Below are 18848 nucleotides of genomic sequence, written 5' to 3'. Positions count from 1 at the left end.
GCCCGGACCCCTAATGTGCTCATCACTTTCAATAAAATGAAACAAGGCAGGCCGCCCAGCTCGACACTTCCTTCAGACTTGACATCCCTAGAGCGAAGCTGCCTTCATTTCTGGTTTATTCGAACTTATACTCCACTGATCTATGTAAAGCGTGCGGGCGCGGAGCGACGCTGCGCCGCATGCTCTGGGAATGTGCCGGCAACAACGCTCCTGAAACCGCCGCAGTTCGAGATGCGCCTATAACGGCCGACAATACCAGAGCACAGGAAGCCTCGAGCTCACTCGTTCCCGCCGTTGCCCCGGCTGCGAGCGACACGGGGGACCTTCTCCGTCGGCGCCACCGCCGCTGGGAAGCAGCCCTCAAAAGCTTAGAACCAAACCACCAGCTAGCTCTGGACCGGCAGGTAGAAGATGCCGCCCGAGCACAATTATTTTTCTTAGACCCTGCGCCCGAGTCTAGGGACTCCGAGCTGCCACCTGAGGCCACCAAGACCAAACTGCCGTCCAACTCTACTCAATAAAGTCTAATTCTCCATCTATTCACTTATTTCTTTATGGCGGTGATCGTCTTACGTGACAGAGAGACGGACAGACAGACGGGTGGACAGTTTCCTTTTTTTTATTGATATGATATATAAGGAGATGTTGGCGCACAATTATGGCGCCGGCTACTCCTTAGCCCTTGAGTGAAACTTGAACACATATCTTAAAGTAAAACATACAAGGCAGTTCATGTAAAATAGAACACTCGGGCACACATATGCAAAAACACACTTATAGGCACATATCACAACAAAATGATAAAGAAATGTTCCAAAGTCAGCGAATGAAGTCTCTGATAATGTCCGTCGTTAATATTTGGTCCGACCAGCACAAAACAGCAGAGCACACGTCTGGTCTTTAAGAAGATGTATTCGCTCGTGTGTACATAACAGTCGATACGTTATTCACTTCAGCACACACATATGATGGGTGTCATATGAGACTGCGCATAATAAGTACGACAAGTGTTATAGAAATGAAAGTTCGGTATTTCTTAGTACTTGTCAGCAATGCCGCTGTCTTGTAAGAAACGTGTTAACGCTTTTAAAGCGTGCGTCTGTAAAACTCCAGTTGGCTTGTTAAGTCGACATAGAAATGCTTAAGCGTTTAAAACTTACAGTGTCCCCCATATATTCGCCTAACACGACTCGAAGGCGAAAGCCATTCGGTGCGCCTATTCAGTCTCGTTCACATAAGAAATATAGGGCTCTCGCCTTAATAAAGTTCACAATGTAAGGACGCAGCTGAACGCGAACGTTAGCAGTGTTTGCTCCCTCCCGTCGCTTGAGTTTTCAATGTATGATGACTTGTCTTCCTGTAAAGGGTGCACTGCGGAGAACATAACGTCGTAAGGGGAAGCTGCCTCTCAAGTGGATTGAGGCAGCGCAGGAAAATAAAGTGCACAGCGTGAAACTAATAACCATTTTCAGCTGGTTATAACCTCTTTATATCGGCAGTGAGTTTGAATATTGGTCACGTGATAGCTCAGAACTGATTGGTGGTGGTAGTATTAATAGTATATAAAATAACGACCCAGTTTTAACAAGAGACTACGTCGTTCGTTCATAAGCGTTGTGCTTGCCCTGTGACCGGCGGAGTACCACGTTAGCGATTTAGCCAAAGCGCTAATTTTTCAAGCTATGCTGACGTGTAGCTATACTCGTCATCAGAAATGCAATTTATAAAAACCATTACACACAATTAATGCGTGTTTTAAATTTTTATATTGTTTTCTGTTATGTCCCGCAATATTGAGCGGATTTTTAGAAACGTGAAATTTGATCACTCGCAACTTGGTAAAAAAAAAAAGAACAGAAACGGCAGCATATTTATGCACATAGGTTTTTTTTGTTTGTATACAGTTTTGCGCTATTAAATGGAATATTTGTGCGACACTTCATTATGTACTGATCTAAATGACCACCTGTCCTCATGACGTGGCCTGGACAGGCCCATTTTTACCTCTCAATATTTAACCCTCTTTATGCTCCCATCCACTCTGCTGCCTTCTTATCTCTCAGAGTTGCGCCCAAAAGTTTCCGTTCCATCGCACGCTGAGCGGTACCTTAGCTTCTGTTCGAGTTTCTTTGTCATTCGCAAGGCTTCTGCGGCATATGTTAGAACTTGTAGAATGCAACGGTTGTACACTTTCTGATTTAGTGACAAAAATAAGTTACCGGTCATGAGTTGAGAGAGCCTACCATATGCTCACCATCCTTTTGTTTTTATTCTTCGGTGGATTTCTTTTACATGACTGGGCTCCACCGTTAATATTTGGTCTCGACAGACATACTCTTTTACTGATTCAAGGGCCCGGTTATCTATCAGGAGCCCTCACTCTAACGTCGGGCCACTCGGCATTATCTCTGTCCTTCCGCTTATTCATTTTCAACGCTACTTTGATGCTTTCTCGGCTTGATTTGTCAATAACTTTTTTTTTTTTTTTGCAAATTGGTCGCCGTGTTTGGTGATCAGTACGACGTCGTCTGCAAACCGTGAATTGCTAAGATGTTCACTATTAACGTTCATTCCTATTTATTCCCAGTCTACCCGTTTAAATACTTTTTCTAGACAAGCACTGAATAACAATAAAGAGACCGCATGTCATAGGGGGCCCCTTTGTCGATCGGGATTTTTCTGCTTCTAGGAAGAGCAGGGTAGCTGCGGGACCTTTGTGTATGTTGTCTATGGTATTCACGTGTTTGACGTAAAAATGAATAAAACAAGAAAGAAAGAAAGAAAGAAAGAAAGAAAGAAAGAAAGAAAGAAAGAAAGAAAGAAAGAAAGAAAGAAAGAAAGAAAGAAAGAAAGAAAGAAAGAAAGAAAGAAAGAAAGAAAGAAAGAAAGAAGAAGAAAGAAATTGACTGTTGACTGCGCTGTAATTGTCTAGCGTGAACTAATGACAATATCCGGGGTTTTACGTGCCACTACCACGATATGATTATGAGGCACGTCGTAGTGGAGGGCTCCGGAAATTTTGGCCACCGGGCGTCCTTTAATGTGCACTACGCGCACAGTACAGCACACAGGCCTCTTGTATTTCGCCTACATCCAAATGCGACAGCCGTGGCCGGGATCGAACCCGCGACTTCTAGCGTGAACTGCTGACGCCTGAACGTAGGTCAGCACAGGGGTAAAATCCAAGGAGATAGATAGATAGATAGATAGATAGATAGATAGATAGATAGATAGATAGATAGATAGATAGATAGATAGATAGATAGATAGATAGTAGATAGATAGTGTTTACATATGAGCATATTAACGTGTGCGAGTCCTCCCTTTTCCTCCCCCCCCCGCCCTTTTTTAGGGGCGAAGCTCTTAAGGCGGCACCCGTTCGTCCCTCGTAGTCGTCGTGGTCGTAGTAGTGAGTAACAAGTCTTACGCTTTGACCTCCAAGGTGGTGCCGGTGGGAGATTTCTCCTGTGCGTTGTTGAACAATAAAAAATTCGCAGCGTGCGCGTTAACTAAAAGCCGAATTCTTCTGTCTCTCATTCCCCATTAGCAGCCATTGGCATGTTCCAGTAGGAAACGTTAGTAGAAGTAGAAGTGTAAGTGTTAGCTAAAAGCCGACTTCTTCTGTCTCTCATTGCCATTAGCAGCCATTGTTTACCTCCAGGTAGTGCCTGGTGAGATTTCTCCTGTGCGTGATTAAACAATAAAAATTTTGTTCAAAAACGCCGTTCATTGATGAAATAAACCAACGAAGACGCCAGATGTTTTGTAAAAGCAGAACGAAAGAACGCCAGATGTTTTTCTTAAAGTGTAGTAGTAGTAGTTATATGTAGCCACCTCGCCCGATCGTCAACGGGCGAGGTGGACCGGCAACGGCGCGAGGACCCTGCCGTACGAGAGTTAAATCACACTAAAAGACATACTTTGCGGGCGATACACTCTAGTGAGCTTTCAACTTTTCGTCTTAATGTACATGATAAAGAAATTATTTCTACGAAAAAACGCAAGGCACACCTTGAGCAATATGTTTGGTTTTGGGACGCTAAATGGAACCATGAGGCGATGCGAAGCCGGAGCACTTGCACGATCGCGTTCCGTTGGCTTTCGTTGGGCATGCTACCGACCTCGCGTCGTGTAACGCGCGTCCTGTCTTCCTCTAGCCTTGCCTTTAATTCGCACAGGGCGAGCGGGGGAATGCGGTCGCTCTTGGCGCTCTTTCGCTCGGGAGCGGACTTCTTCCTTGCATTTCACCGATCACAAGTGATAATGAAGGGACCACGTAAACCAACAGTACAATAAAAGTTTGATGTTTAATATATACACGATGTTTCACACTCTTTATATTATGTACTGGGCGCATTTCACGGAAGAGTTTCACGGTTTACAGATGATTCCCTCCGTAGCTTCGCCCCACTCATCATCATTCACCCCGTGGATATGCTGTGATTTTTTTGTTTGGCTAGATTGACGGATTTCGGATAGATTGACGAACCACACTTTGTTGTGACGTCATCGAAGGGCGAGTGACGGCACCCACACCGACCCACCCACCTACTTACTCACCTGCCTAATTGTACGTAAGGAGCTGCAAATTAATTGCAAGCTTTAGTCTATGTTAACAAAGTATAAGTGATTTTGTAAGAATAGTAAATTAATATCTTCGCTCACTGATGCACAAATGTGGATGGCAAAATATCTCGATAAAAAAAACTCGAGCCTTATTACCATTTTTCCTGGAACTCGGCGTTATTAGCGAGCAATTTTGCTAATGCGTCGTAATATCGATCAAGGTACGACTGAAGCCCGACGAGCGGGCTATGGGAGGCTCGCGTCATGTTCTTACGCAAAGAAACTATAAGAATATTATCAGAAAAAAGCTGAAACGGAAAAACTGTCCAGACTTAAGCTTTCATATTCCTGGTTAATAAGCCTGTATTGAAATAGTTGATTGACAGTACCACTACGAGTGCTACGCTGTTAGCAGTCAGTTCCATCGTTTATAAAGACTTTATTTCACTGTAGACGAGATAGTATGTGTAAAATGAAGAAGGAGAGAGAGAATTGCCGAATAAAGAAAATGTGCGCAATCAATTCTACGTGTATTATAACACATGGCCACTAATGTTTAGACGAAAACAAATATATTTGTTGGAAAGTTAGCAGATGGCAGAGGCGAAGGAGTATTAAAATCTAACATGTTATCTTAGCGCATTATTGAGCGCTTTCATATCGCGCGCCGACGAATATGAAGGCGCCCATGAACTTTTGTGCAGAAGGCTTCGTTCTGGAGTTTCACGTTAAGATTCGTCATCTTGTTAAATTAATAATAAAAAAAGGAATAAAAACAGCAACGGATCTCGGATATAGACAATATTACGTTGTATATGGGCTTGAAGCAGCGAAACTGGACGATTCTGAAGACTAATCTGGCTGCTTCTAGCTTGTTTCTAGGCTTTAACTAGGTGATGAGCGTTGTTTCTAGGTTGCTTCTAGGTCGTTACTAGGCTTTAGCTAGGTGATGTTAGGTTGTTTCTACGTTGATTCTCAGCGCAGAGTTAAACCACAGACAGTCACAGACACGACACGGATGTCCAAACTCCAGGGACAGAAACTCGCGCTGAAACCGAGCGTTCGCACCTCTCATAGATCTACGGGCACGTCGTCGTTGGCGCAGGCCTTCCATCGCTTCGGGGTCTTCTCGCAGCCACCGTTGCCTTTCCCGTTACCTAGTATTCTCTCGTTGTACGTGCTCGGGATCTTCTGCTCGCCACCGACGTCGCTCCGCAGCTATTTGTTGTTGGGCTAACTGTTGCCTTCTTCATTTTTAGTGGACCAGTGGTGAGTAGTGGGACTTACCCAACTTCTGTGGCACATACCCGTTTACGATGATGATAGTTATTGCCCTCTAGATTTTTAGCGAACCAGTGGTGAGTAGTGTGACATACTCAATTTCTGGGGCACATACCCCTTTATGATTATGATAGTTTATTGGTTCGTCGGACAAGGAACGATTTGCCAAACAGTTTCGCTGTTAAAACAACAGAGCTAAGTGAAAGGCATTGAGAAGCGCGGCGACAGCTTGGGTAAACCCATGGTTCGTAGACTTTTAAAAGCTCGCAAGGGTCCCTTATGCATTCACCTAAGACGACTTGAAGACGAAATCCATCTTCTTTTCTTTCTCCTCATTCGATGTATTGATCCTCCCCCAATCCGAAAGTTTTCTGCATCTAACGTGGTTTTCCACTGCTCCCAGCATCGCATGCACTGCAAGCTTTCTACACGTCACCTCGTTCTGCGCTGCCTCCGTGATCGACCCTCCTTTGACCGAGCGACTTTGTCACGTGGGTATGTCATCATGTGACATCACAGTGACGTCACGGTGACGTCCCAAATTCTGGCGACCTGTGACGTCATCACGCAATGGCTATCTTTGCGTCGTTCGTGTTGACGCCGCCGACGCCGACGGTCAATTTGCGCGTTTGATGAGGCATATAAGGCTTTCGCCTTAAAAGATGGGTGTGGACTTATCTTGAAGCAGTGATACCAATGTGAAAGGCCCAGCGATAGCCGCTAAGCGTGAAACACGGCCTCACGAGAGTCAGGCCCTGCCAAAAACCGTGGCCAAACGAACACTCCCTCTTATTCCACTCTAAAAACTAAAAAACGAAAGAAAAAAGCTTTTAACTGGCACAAACTGCCCCATTTTTCTGTGTCCGTAAAAAAAAAATGCGCATGTAACTTATACGGGTCGCGACCGCGTGTGCGCGCGCGGCCGACATATCAATTTCGCCCTATTAATTTGGCACTATACCATCGTGCGGTCGTCGTTACACTCGAAACTGGGTCAGCCGCCTACGCCCTCGCGCCATCGGTCGCCGTGGCGTTTGGCTGGCTACTTTCTCGCCCGCCTGCTTTGCGTCGCAGCCGAATACGTGACGCGAACTATGGCTGCGCTGGAAGGCTCACGTGCCAAGCGGGGGCGGCGCGAGCATGCACTGCGGCGACCGTGTCGCAGTCGTGAAAAACCTGGAATCCCCTAGCGAGTACCACCTCTCCAGGTCGAGGTCAGCCTCATCTGCGCCAGAACTGCACCAGGGACAGGACTTATAGCCGAGCCTCGCGACCGGCCACAATAGTAGCAGGTTGTACAGCACCACTTTTATGTTCATTCGACTGCTTGCTCACTTCTTCGTCCCATATCGGATCGCGGAGTTACTCATTGGAGCACTTCTTTTGTTCACCCAATCACTCGCATCCTATTTGCCTCACCAACACCCTCACCCGCTGACTGTTCAGCCTCGATTCGTTCACTCAGTCGTTAAAACACTGACTCGTTTTTCCACACTGATCTCAGCTGATCACTCCCGCTGCGTCACTCACAGGCCGTCACCTAGGTACCCACTCGTAGGCAACATGGCTTAGAATTGCTCGTTCACTCACTCATTACAATGATGGGTCACTAGTGCTCCCCCCTAGTCTGCTGTCTGCTGTTTACCTTTTTGCTCCTGGCTCGCTCGCTCTCGCTCGCTCGCTCACTCACTCACTCACTCACTCACTCACTCACTCACTCACTCACTCACTCACTCACTCACTCACTCACTCACTCACTCACTCACTCACTCACTCACTCACTCACTCACTCACTCACTCACTCACTCACTCACTCACTCACTCACTCACTCACCATCACTCACTCACTCATCACTCACTCACTCACTCACTCACTCACTCACTCACTCACTCACTCACTCACTCACTCACTCACTCACTCACTCACTCACTCACTCACTCACTCACTCTCACTCACACACGCGTTCACTGTCGATAAATCATTATTAACTCACACGCCACTCCTTTATTGGCCTCGAGGCCCACCACTGGAAACGCCGGCGCCACCGTCGGCGTGACGTACTTGGCAGGATCACGTGGTCTCCGCGGCCGCGTCGGCTGCTTGTGGCGCACTGCCGCGTGCTTTGAAAACGAGTTTCAAGTCCCACATGCGCTGCGGTCTGTTCAAATTCGGAAGTTTTCTCTCATTTTCTACTCAACTGAAACCATTTTAATAAAGTGGCTGCCTCCGAAGGCGACGAACATGGGGCTCTACCGCTCGGTGCCGCAGCGCCGCGCTTACGCAAAGGAGCCCAGTGTCAGCCTGCACTGGTAACCGCGGGACAAGAAACAGCGTGAAGCATGGGTTGTAAAGCTAAGAACCGGCAAGTAGCCATCCGCTACGAGTCTTGTGTGCAACAAGCACTTCCGCGACGAAGACTTTTGTTACTGCGTCGGGCCTGCGATGTTCGGTGAGTAGCAGACAGCGCGCACTGAGACGATGGCTCGCGCGCGCTTCCCGCCGGCAAATGATGCTTATCTGCCACAGGATGGTAAAAGCGCTACATTTTACCACGTGCGATGCCATCTCAGAACCCTCCAATGCGACCTCTTGATCATCGGCCCCGTGCTAAGCGTCCACAAAATCGGCTGCAGGTGCACAAGTCATTGTTTAGATACGTTGAATTAAAAAACGCACAGGGTCCCTTATGCATTCGTTAAAGATGACTAGAAGGCGCAAGCCATCTTCTTCTTCTCAGTCGATGTACTGATTCTCCCGTGTTACTGTATTTTCTTTCTTTTCCTAGGCGTCGCATGCTACTACATGCTCGGTCTCGTAGACTGGTTCTCCTTCCACCAGCAACCTCGAAGTGGTGAAGCTTTGGTCTATGAATTTGTTGATCGCAGAGAGCGGCAAGTTCACTGGAATGCAAACGGAACGATAATAAGGAGCATTAAAAAAAGGCGTCGCATTTGCTCACGTTTTGTGTGAGCACCAAACGAAACGAATGCGCTGAATAAAGAAACAGAAGCAGCGGCATTTGCCCGCTGAGAAGACCGATCAATACGCAGTGCGAGACAACTTGTCAAATGACATTGAAACGTACCCGAATTTAGACCCAAAAAAAATACTGAATCGTCGGGACGGCAGATCACAAAGTTGTCATGCGTACCGAAGCCGCAGTTGTAAGGAAATTGTTTTTGAACTGCTCTGATAGCGTCCGCGCAACAGTAGTTGTTTGTTTACTCACAAATTCTCATGTTTTGCGGCCTAAAGTTCACAGCGCGGTGCCAAAACGCGCTCGTAGCAAATGCGAAACTAGCAGTACGAACATACATGCAGACGCTCATACATGTAGAGGCACCGTCAGTCGTCGCGAACCCGTGCGATCGCTGGCTTGAGGCTTCTTTCTGTTATGCTCCGTTTGGTTATACAGGCAGTCTACTCTAACGAGATATTTCACATAGTTTGCACTCAGTGAGTGACTACCTTTCACGTAAGAAGGCGGTTCAGGGGTCTCCAACGCGGTGACAGCGTGAAGCGGGTGCTCGGTTTTCTGCAAAGAGACAGCGACTGTAGACTATCTTGTGCTTTCAGTTCGTCGAAAATGATTATCTTGACAGTAAAGAACACAGTTCATTTCGAAAGTACTTACAGAAATTCCCTGGAGGGCTCCCGCGAGGTGTTTTTGTAGAGCGCCGACAGCAAAACCTATGGGGAGCGCGCCGGCGGCATCCTGCCTAGCACCCAATCGTGGGGCGTCCGATAGAGGGCGACTCCGTAACTCCTCGAGGCCAATACCTGGAAGCATGTTCGCTCGTTTACTAACTGCACTCACTCATTTACAATTTATTCAGTCGCTGTCCTTTAACACTTTCGGATAAGTCACCCTCTTACAAATGACGAATTACTTCACGCTCTGTTCATCCACTCAGTCACTCGCTATTTCCCTCTCTCCCTGTCTCTACAATCACTTTTCAATACTTCACTCTAGTACCTTCCCATAATCCAGTTAAACTCACCTCGTGCATTTGTACGTGCGATCTGTTATTTGTGCGGTTCTGTCGACGGCTCTTGTTATTTGACAACAGTGCTCAGATCTTGTTCATTGTTGATCTCATGCTACTCTTCTTTTAGGTCACTTCATTTTTTTTTCTTCTTTGTGTCTTGCTTTTTTTTGCTGGCGCCAGAGCATGAAAACGACAAACAAGCCAGGAGCGCGCCCTGTGCGTGTAGCCAAGGCTGCGCCATGCCCAGCGGCGTGCACGTCGTGTGCGAGCTGTCGTGCGCGCCTGTTCCCAGGAGGAATGAGTACGCTGCTCGAGAGAGGTGACAAGGGCTTACCTGGTATTCGCTCTCAATCGCTGCCCTTAATGACAGCGGCACAAATAAAAAGTGGTTGGCCAAGGATTTTTTTATCGCAAGTTTGCATATGCTGTCGCGAGAGATTACAGCGTGACTGCTTTTCAGGAAAGAAAAAAAAAAACTTTTGTCGCCTTTGTTGCTTTTATATTCGGTGAAGAAAAAAGAGCGAGATAAGTTTTATTTACGCATCACGCCCTTACGCTGCTCTTGCTACCACCTGAAAAGACAAATTGAGATTGAAACAAAAATTAAGGGAGAAATTTGAGAAAAACGAAGCTGTCCAATCAATCAATCAATCAATCAATCAATCAATCAATCAATCAATCAATCAATCAATCAATCAATCAATCAATCAATCAATCAATCAATCAATCAATCAATCAATCGAAATACTTGTCCACGTCGATGAACTTTTCATATATTACTTGTAACGACACCGAGGAATCACGAATCCAATATGGTCGCCATTACTGTTTATTTCCGTCCTTCTTCTTTTTCGCCCTCTAAGAGCTGTACCCTTGCGTCTTCTTTTCCATCTTCTTCCTTACACTCCCCTCGTTGTTTGTCGTCACCCCTCCTGGGGTGATACCGAAGAACGTTGCTTGTAGCGGCAAATTCAAGCTGTCCGTCATTGAGGTAGCCAATGGTCTTTAGCACCCCTTGCTGTACCGATATTTTTATGACTTTAAACGGTCCAAGAATTCTTGTGTCGCTACCGGGCAGACCCTTCCGCACGAGCACAAGATCATTCAGTCCAATATCCGGCTTGTGTCCTTGGTGTCGCTTGTCGAATTGGAGTTTCATCGCCTTTGGGTATCTCCTTTGTTCCGGGTTGGTTTTTCGGTGTTCAAACAATTGCAGTTGATCATTGATTTTAAGTTCTTTGTCGGCTGGCAGTATTGGCACTTCGCCATAGGCAGCAAAATGCGGGCTGCAGCCAAGACTCGTAGTGTGTGTTCTGTTTGGTGAGCCACAGCCGCTTCTAGGCAGCACTTCCATCCGCCTTTAAACGTTGGGTACATGGACATGAATTGCTCGTTGTCACGTATAACCCTTTCCGCCATTCCATTGGCCTGCGGGTGAAATGGAGCGCAACGGCGTAGTGTAATGCCACGGCTATCTGCCCACTGCTGAAGTTTCTTGCTTAAAAATGCGGGTCCATTGTCGGATATCACGACTTTCAGCTGTGAGAATATCGCTCGGTCAAGCAAGGCGATAACGCTGTTCGTGTCTTCTCGTCCAGGACGTGCCGCTACCATTCTGATGCACTGATCTATGACAATCAAGAAAGACTGTGTCTTGCGAACCCCGGAACTCTTCTTTTTCAGTTCCGCAAAGTCCACGTGGACGACTTCAAAGGGTTTGTCCGAATGGTTTGGCAAGACGAGCTCGTCGGGTCGAGGCCGGTATTTCGCTTTATTCACTTGACACAAGTGGCACGACTTGACATAGGCTTCGACGTCATTTTTCATGTTTGTCCATGTGAACCGTTTGAGAAGCTTGTTGTACGTTCGCCAGAAGCCATCATGACCACCTGATTCGGGGCTGTCGTGATATAAGTGAAGCACTTTCGGAATCAGTGTCTCTGGTACGAAGAATTTGCCATCCTTGAAGTGCAGACTTTCATACCCTTCCCATAATCTCGTCAAGTTAACTGTTCCATGCGGGATCTCGACCGCCAACCGAGACAGGGCGTCGGCGTCAGTAAGATGGCTACCTTCACGGTGGAAGACGTCAAAATCGTACTGTTGAAGTTCATTGACCCAGCGGGCCAATTTTCCCCTTGGCTCCGACATATTCAACAGGTGCGTTAATGCTTGGTGATCCGTATATAATGAAAACTTTCTTCTGTCGATGTATGATCGGAAGTAGCGCACAGCCATTAAAACAGCAAGAGCCTCCTTCTCAGTTGTGGAATAATTGTGCTGGGTAGGGTTGAAGGTGTAGGAGTAGTATCCTATAACCCTAAGCTGTTGAGTTGGAGGTGAACTGAGGTCTCTTTGGTACAGAACCGCCCCTGTACCATAATTGGAAGCGTCCGTATTCATCTCGAAAGGTAAACTATAGTCCGGTAGAGTAAGAATAGGTCCGATGATATACGACGTACAAGTTCTTGATAAACCCTTTCGCAATCTTCGGTCCAAACAAAAGGCACTTGTTTCTTCGTGAGCTCCGTCAAGCACTTCGTCATCTTGGAGAAATCTTTAATAAAACTCCTGAAGTGGCCTGCGAGTCCAAGAAAAACTCGAAGTGAGTGAATGTCATGTGGCTTCGTGAGCTTTGCGATCCTTTGAACGGACTCCTGTTTGGTGCTCTTGGTGGTTCCGTCGAACACTCTTCCAAGGAAAACCGCTTTCGACTTAAAGAACTCGCTTTTCTTCTCATTGATCTTGAGATCCGCGTCACTAAGTGCTTGTAACACTTTGCCGAGATGTCCAGAGTGCTCCTCTTTTGATCTTGAGTACACTATGATGTCGTCAATATAAATGTTGCAAAAGACTCCCAAGTATGGCTTCAAAACACTGTTCATCATCTTCTGAAACCAGGCTGGAGAATTTTTCCAGCCAAATGGCAGCCGGTTGTACTCATACACGTCAAATGGCGTAATGAATGCCGAGAACTTCTTCGTTTCTTCTTGCAGAGGTACTTGCCAGAAGCCTTTGCAAAGGTCGAGACGCGAAAACACTTTGCAGCCTCCGGTTTCATTGATTAGTTCGTCAATATGTGGCATTGGAAAGGGAAAAAGGTCAGTCTGCTTGTTTATCTGCCTGTAATCGGTGCAGAGACGAAATGTTCCGTCCTCTTTTGGTGCAATAGTTATCGGTGAAGCAAAAGGAGACGTAGAAGGGCGTATGACACCGGCATCAAGCATTTTCTGTAGCTCTGCCTTCAGCCACAACTTCTTTTCTCTGGACATGTTGTAAGCCTTCCGCTTCACTATGGTCGTATCTCGGAGCTCAAATGGTACTTCAAACTTAGTGGTCGCCTTCGGGTATCCGCCTACACAAAGTAACTCAGGATACATGCGAGTGACGTCTTCTGCGGCAGTGGGCTTGCGGGGGTTTTCGGCAACGGCTGTAAAGGTAGTCAGCAGGCGATCATCATGTGTGGTAACTTGTCCATCCCAATAAAGATTCAAACGCAATTCTTGCATTACCGGGCGGGACAAAAGAAGTTGATACTTCACTCCGTGAAGGGCCAGTGCTTTTACAGTCGTACTCTTGCCCTGACACGTAATCAAGATCTCTGTCCATTCATCATACAGTTGTTTCCTGCCATCACAGCCGTACACGATGACGGGACAATCTTTTCTTATAGTTAGCTGAGGAATCGCGTCCTTGTTAATGACAGTGATTGACGCCGCACTGTCAACTAGAGCTTTCACATCCTTACCATTTACTTGCGCAGGCACGTATATTAGCTTGGCGCGGTCCGTGAGAAAAATCTTTTCGTATGCTTGTGACGAAGGGTCGTCAGAACATCCTTCGGTAAATTTCCTTTTCTTCGCCTGCCTTGTGCTTTTCGTAGACGGCTCGTGTTCGCTGAATGGGTCTGGCCATCCAGGTGCTGGAAACCAGGGGTGTAACCAGAAATTTTTTTCGGGGGGGGGGGGGGGTTCAACCATACTTCATGTATGTTCGTTCGTGCGTATGTATGTGTGCGCGTATATATACGCAAGCAAAATGGAAAAATTTCGGGGGGGGGGGTTTGAACCCCCCCCTCAACCCCCCCCCCCCTGTCTACGCCCCTGCTGGAAACATTTCAGCGGTGGTCACTTCTCTTGCCGAAGACTGTCGCTGTTGAACGAACAACAGCTTGATAATCTGCAGTAGCTCCTCAGGCGTTCGTGGTGTTCCAAGCTGAACATGGCGCTGCATGCATTCAGGAAGTTCCAACGTGATGAGGCACACAAGTGACGAGTCGGAGAGTGCAGAGTCCGCCGCATGCAATAGCCTCCACTTCTCAAAAAAATAGTTCGTAACAGGACCAGAGAGGTACCTCAAGGCTATTGCACGGTCCCAACTTCGAAACTTGCTTTCACAGAATGTCGCTAGAAAGCTCTGCCTCCAGTCCGCCCAAGGATGTCCTGCCTTCTCTGTTGCTCGGATGTCATGCCAGGTCTTCGCAACGCCTCCCAGGTAGAATCGCATGTGCATTATTTTGTTGCGATCGTGATTCCAAAAATTTTGATCGCATGCGTATTCGTAGAAGTCAAGCCATGCCTGAGCACTCATTGATGATGATCCATCGTAGATCTCTGGCTTAGTTACTTCCAAAGGTGGTTTCAGAGATCGGTCAACTCCTGCCTGCATCATAAGCTCCAACAGATGTTGTTGCCGTTTGCTATTTTCTTCCTGCAGCTTGATTATATCTTGGAAAATATCTTTGCCTTTTAACGGGCTGTTTGTTTCAGCAATCTCCTCTTTTGTCAGTCCGGCTTCGTGTAGTCTATCTTCACTATGGAGCCGACCAGTATGCGCGATGGCCGCTTTAAGTTCCTCGCGATTCATATCTTCTTTCGAGAATTGGCGATATGTCGCCGAACAGTCAGAGCTCACGCGGACAGATCGACTTTCCACCATAGACGCAGCATGCAACGCTCACCGTCTTGACACATCTTGCAGCGACGTCGACGCGCATGGTCGTCGGAAAATCGGAACTGTTCAGGCGCCCAGGATCCTGCAGTAGACTGCGCCAAAATTGTAACGACACCGAGGAATCACGAATCCAATACGGTCGCCATTACTGTTTATTTCCGTCCTTCTTCTTTTTCGCCCTCTAAGAGCTGTACCCTTGCGTCTTCTTTTCCATCTTCTTCCTTACATTACTTTTAATTACGCCAACAATTCACGACTATCAAGCTCTTGAACAAGCATTCCGTCATTACAGTCTTTTGCTGGTTCGCTACTGACCCTATCTGGAACTCAACATAAAAGAGAAATGGCAATGTTTTTGCTCAGGTTATTTTGTGCTCTAGATAATTGGATAGATAAGACATGCTGGAATAGATAAGACATGCATGCTGATAAGGCATGCTGGAATGAGAGAGTGCGGATTGACTTCGACTCTCCAGTTTCTTTAACACACACACAAAGCACGGTATGCGCGAGCATTTTTTGCGTTATATCCCAATCACGGAGTGTGACTAGGTATCAAACCCACGACCTCGTGCTCTGAAGTATGACAACGGAGCCGTACTCCCTCCCTTCTTTCACCACAGCCGGCGTGTGAAAGGTCCTCAAGTTGACGTGAGAGGTAAAAGTTTGAAGCGAATACCTCGTTTCTTTAGCGAGGATTAGCTTAACTATTCCGTGAACCCGTTCGGCATTTTTGCTGTCATAACTCTCCTGTTTTAACTCTAATATCGTAGATTTCATAAACCTTTATCTTGGTTTTTTCCGCTTGCATGCTTTCACCTATAATTTTGGAGGGCTCATTGCAAATTCGCGGTATCCACGTTCGATTTGCGCCCATCGCGACAGGTCTGCGGATAGCTCGTCTCTCGCGCGGGAGCTTGAGCGTGTCGCAATCCGCGCGCGGGCTTTTCCCGCCACACTCTGAAGTGAGTGCGCGTATAGGCGAGAAATACGAGCTCACTTAATGGATGGTGCTTCGCAGAACGGTGTACCACGTCGCAGGATCCTGGGCTGACAGACAGTGCACGCGTAAAAGGCACGCACCATTTTTTAATTATATGTTGCTCAGTAGATGTTAACTGAAAGAAAGGAAACATTTTGAGAAAATGCTTTTGGGAAAGAAGTAGCAGGCTCTTTTATATAGCGCCGGCTACTCCTTTTCACAGATAAGAGAATTCGGAAAACCACAGCAATGAAAAAAAATTACATACAGGAGCACAGAGAGTTCGTGTAAGTAATTCAAGCGATGAAAATTACCACGTATTCACGAAGTCCATTCAGGTAGCGGCACGAAAAACATCACAAAATACAGTCCAGTCACATGACACTATAGTTCACATGAAATTCAGTCCCACGGACACTGTATATATTGAAAATAACACTGCACAAACTTTGACACAACCCTCGACATAACTTCACGCTTTCGGCAGCGTGCTCTAGATATACATCCTCTATGCGCACGTTGGAATGGCTTAGTGAATAGATATGACTCCTTGCCTGCTGAGCACGAGACGACTGGTTCGACTTCCGATTACGGGCGCCGCATTTAGTTGAGACCGAAATGCAAGCGCGCTAATGTACTTATATTTAGGATCTCGTCAAGAAACCCGGATGGCCAAAACTAGTCTAGATACTTTCGCTACGACATTTGTCATAACACACTGTGAAGTTTAGGAATGCAAATAACCCGTGATTTCTCAGTCTGTCTACGAAATCGAAGACCATATGTGCTTTATTTTTATTGGCTGCCTTTCTGTGCTGTTGCACAGACATACAAAAAAAGAAAACTTGTCCAGTTGCCTTGAACATACAAAAAAGAAAATAATTGGGTTTTAGCTAAGAATTTGCCGTTTTATAGAACGCTTGCCAGGAAAGAGAACGATTTAGTAAAGTGGACAATACATATCCCTGCACTATATACCAAATGTGGTATGGTATGATGAACTTTATTCGGGTCCTGAAGATCAACCCTTAGGTTGACGCAGGCGGCTCCCACGTCGGGGCAGTAAAATTTAACCTTACCGCCGTATCGTGGGCCTTCTGGAGGGCCTGTATTTGATCTGAAAGAGCTCCACCGTGAAGGACTCTTTGCCACCAGTCTCTCTCCTTGTCACAGTCTGTGAAAGCCACAGGACACTGCCAAAGCACATGATCCAGAGTGATATTGCCATTGCGCTTCTCGCAATTGATTTGGAACTCTCTTTCTGGATATATCTTGCTAATAAAGTTTGGATTCGGGTAAGTGCCTGTCTGTAACAATCTCAGATCAAATACAAAATTTTTTTTTTCGCATAAGCCAGGTCGAAGGACTAGCCGGGGCTAGCCTGAAATGTTCATTTGCTAGTACGAGCGGTCTCTACCTATGAAAAAAAAAGCAATGTTATAACTATATCAGCATTTGATTTTTGCGAGTCCAATCAATCCTTCTTTAAACTATTGCTCTTTTTTTTGACAGAGTTCATGAAACTTAATAACTTCTTGCTTAGAAACAACTCTACAATTCGTTTACGCAACGAATTGTGTAATGGTGTAATAGAAAGCCCAACGACGTGGCGGCATAATCCAACAATGTCGCCATTCTAAGTCCGTAAGTACTTGGTTCATTCGGGTATATTTGTGTGGCGCTTGCCACGCGCCTCGTGATGGACGATGCGTCGAGGAAGCGCGACGCCTGGTCTGCGCGCAAGCACTACGATGACCGGCGTTGAGCCAGATGCTAACTCATGTGTGAAAAGAACAGTCTCGCCCGAAAGGAAGAAAAACAGAAAACTGAATACACGGAAGTCAGATCACGCAACCGTCATTTAATAGGGGAAAACACGGGTGACGAGATGCACGAGGCCCATAATTTGATCCTAGCGTGCATACAATGCCCGTGGAACGGTAAGTGAATGTTTCGTACGAGATGTATTCGGGCCAAACGATGCAGGTAGGCCGCCACTAGAGCGCCTATATGGTAAGTTCATTGTACCGCCCCCGGAGCACTCGTTTCTGGCAGGTCAGAGCAGGGTTTGGGTTCTGAAGAAAAGAGTATGGGGCCTATGGATCATTTGGAGGGAACGGCTGCGTGCAAGTGTGCCGCTACTTCGTAATCTCTGGTGGAAACACAAATCAAACATACCACGTAATCTGCCTAACGACTGCCACACTAGATAGATAGATAGATAGATAGATAGATAGATAGATAGATAGATAGATAGATAGATAGATAGATAGATAGATAGATAGATAGATAGATAGATAGATAGATAGATAGATAGATAGATAGATAGATAGATAGATAGATAGATAGATAGATAGATAGATAGATAGATAGATAGATAGATAGATAGATAGATAGATAGATAGATAGATAGATAGATAGATAGATAGATAGATAGATAGATAGATAGATAGATAGATAGATAGATAGATAGATAGATAGATAGATAGATAGATAGATAGATAGATAGATAGATAGATAGATAGATAGATTTGAATTGCCAGGAAGAAAGAAATACAAAATAGGGAGACGCCCGAGCATCCGTTTAAGCTAAGGCATATGAACGAATGACAATACACACGCCGAAAATTATAATTACTTATAAGTACTTTTGGGCTTAACTTGGTGAAACTGAAGCGCAGGTTATGCGGGACGTCATTGTGGAGGGCTATGAAATGACGTTTGCCACGCGAAATTCTTTAACGTGAACCTAGTTAAGTGCGATAACGCGTACCGTTCTTGTTGAAATATGCGCATAAATAAAGCTCAGCAAGAGCCTCGTGCACGTCGTTCATTTATTGAATGTTTCTAAACCGCGCAGGTCGGTTGGAAACTGTCTCCAATAGCAGCCATAGGAAACGCGACTAACACAAGCGCGCGAAAAGCGCTTACAGGCGACCGAGCGCAAGAAAAAAAAACTTCAAAGAAAAAAAATAATGTACAGCAGGACGTGGTACCCTAGAACCATGTAGTCCGCGTTAAACCTGTCAGTCAAATGGAGCTCGCGAAGAAAGGTAAAAATCTCTAAAGCTACTTC

At 46.2% G+C, this 18848-nt stretch overlaps 1 protein-coding gene across 1 annotated transcript in view; it reads left to right on the top strand.

The window, feature by feature from the left end:
- The window catches only part of LOC119389741 (alpha-amylase 4N-like), a 294142-nt gene that overhangs the window by 220317 nt on the left and 54977 nt on the right, over nucleotides 1-18848 (top strand). The window lies entirely within an intron of this gene.

The sequence above is a fragment of the Rhipicephalus sanguineus genome, chromosome 4 (genome assembly GCF_013339695.2).
Source record: "Rhipicephalus sanguineus isolate Rsan-2018 chromosome 4, BIME_Rsan_1.4, whole genome shotgun sequence".
Lineage (NCBI taxonomy): Eukaryota > Metazoa > Arthropoda > Arachnida > Ixodida > Ixodidae > Rhipicephalus > Rhipicephalus sanguineus.
The sequence above is the reverse complement of the archived record's forward strand: the minus strand, read 5'-3'. Positions and strand labels throughout refer to the sequence as shown.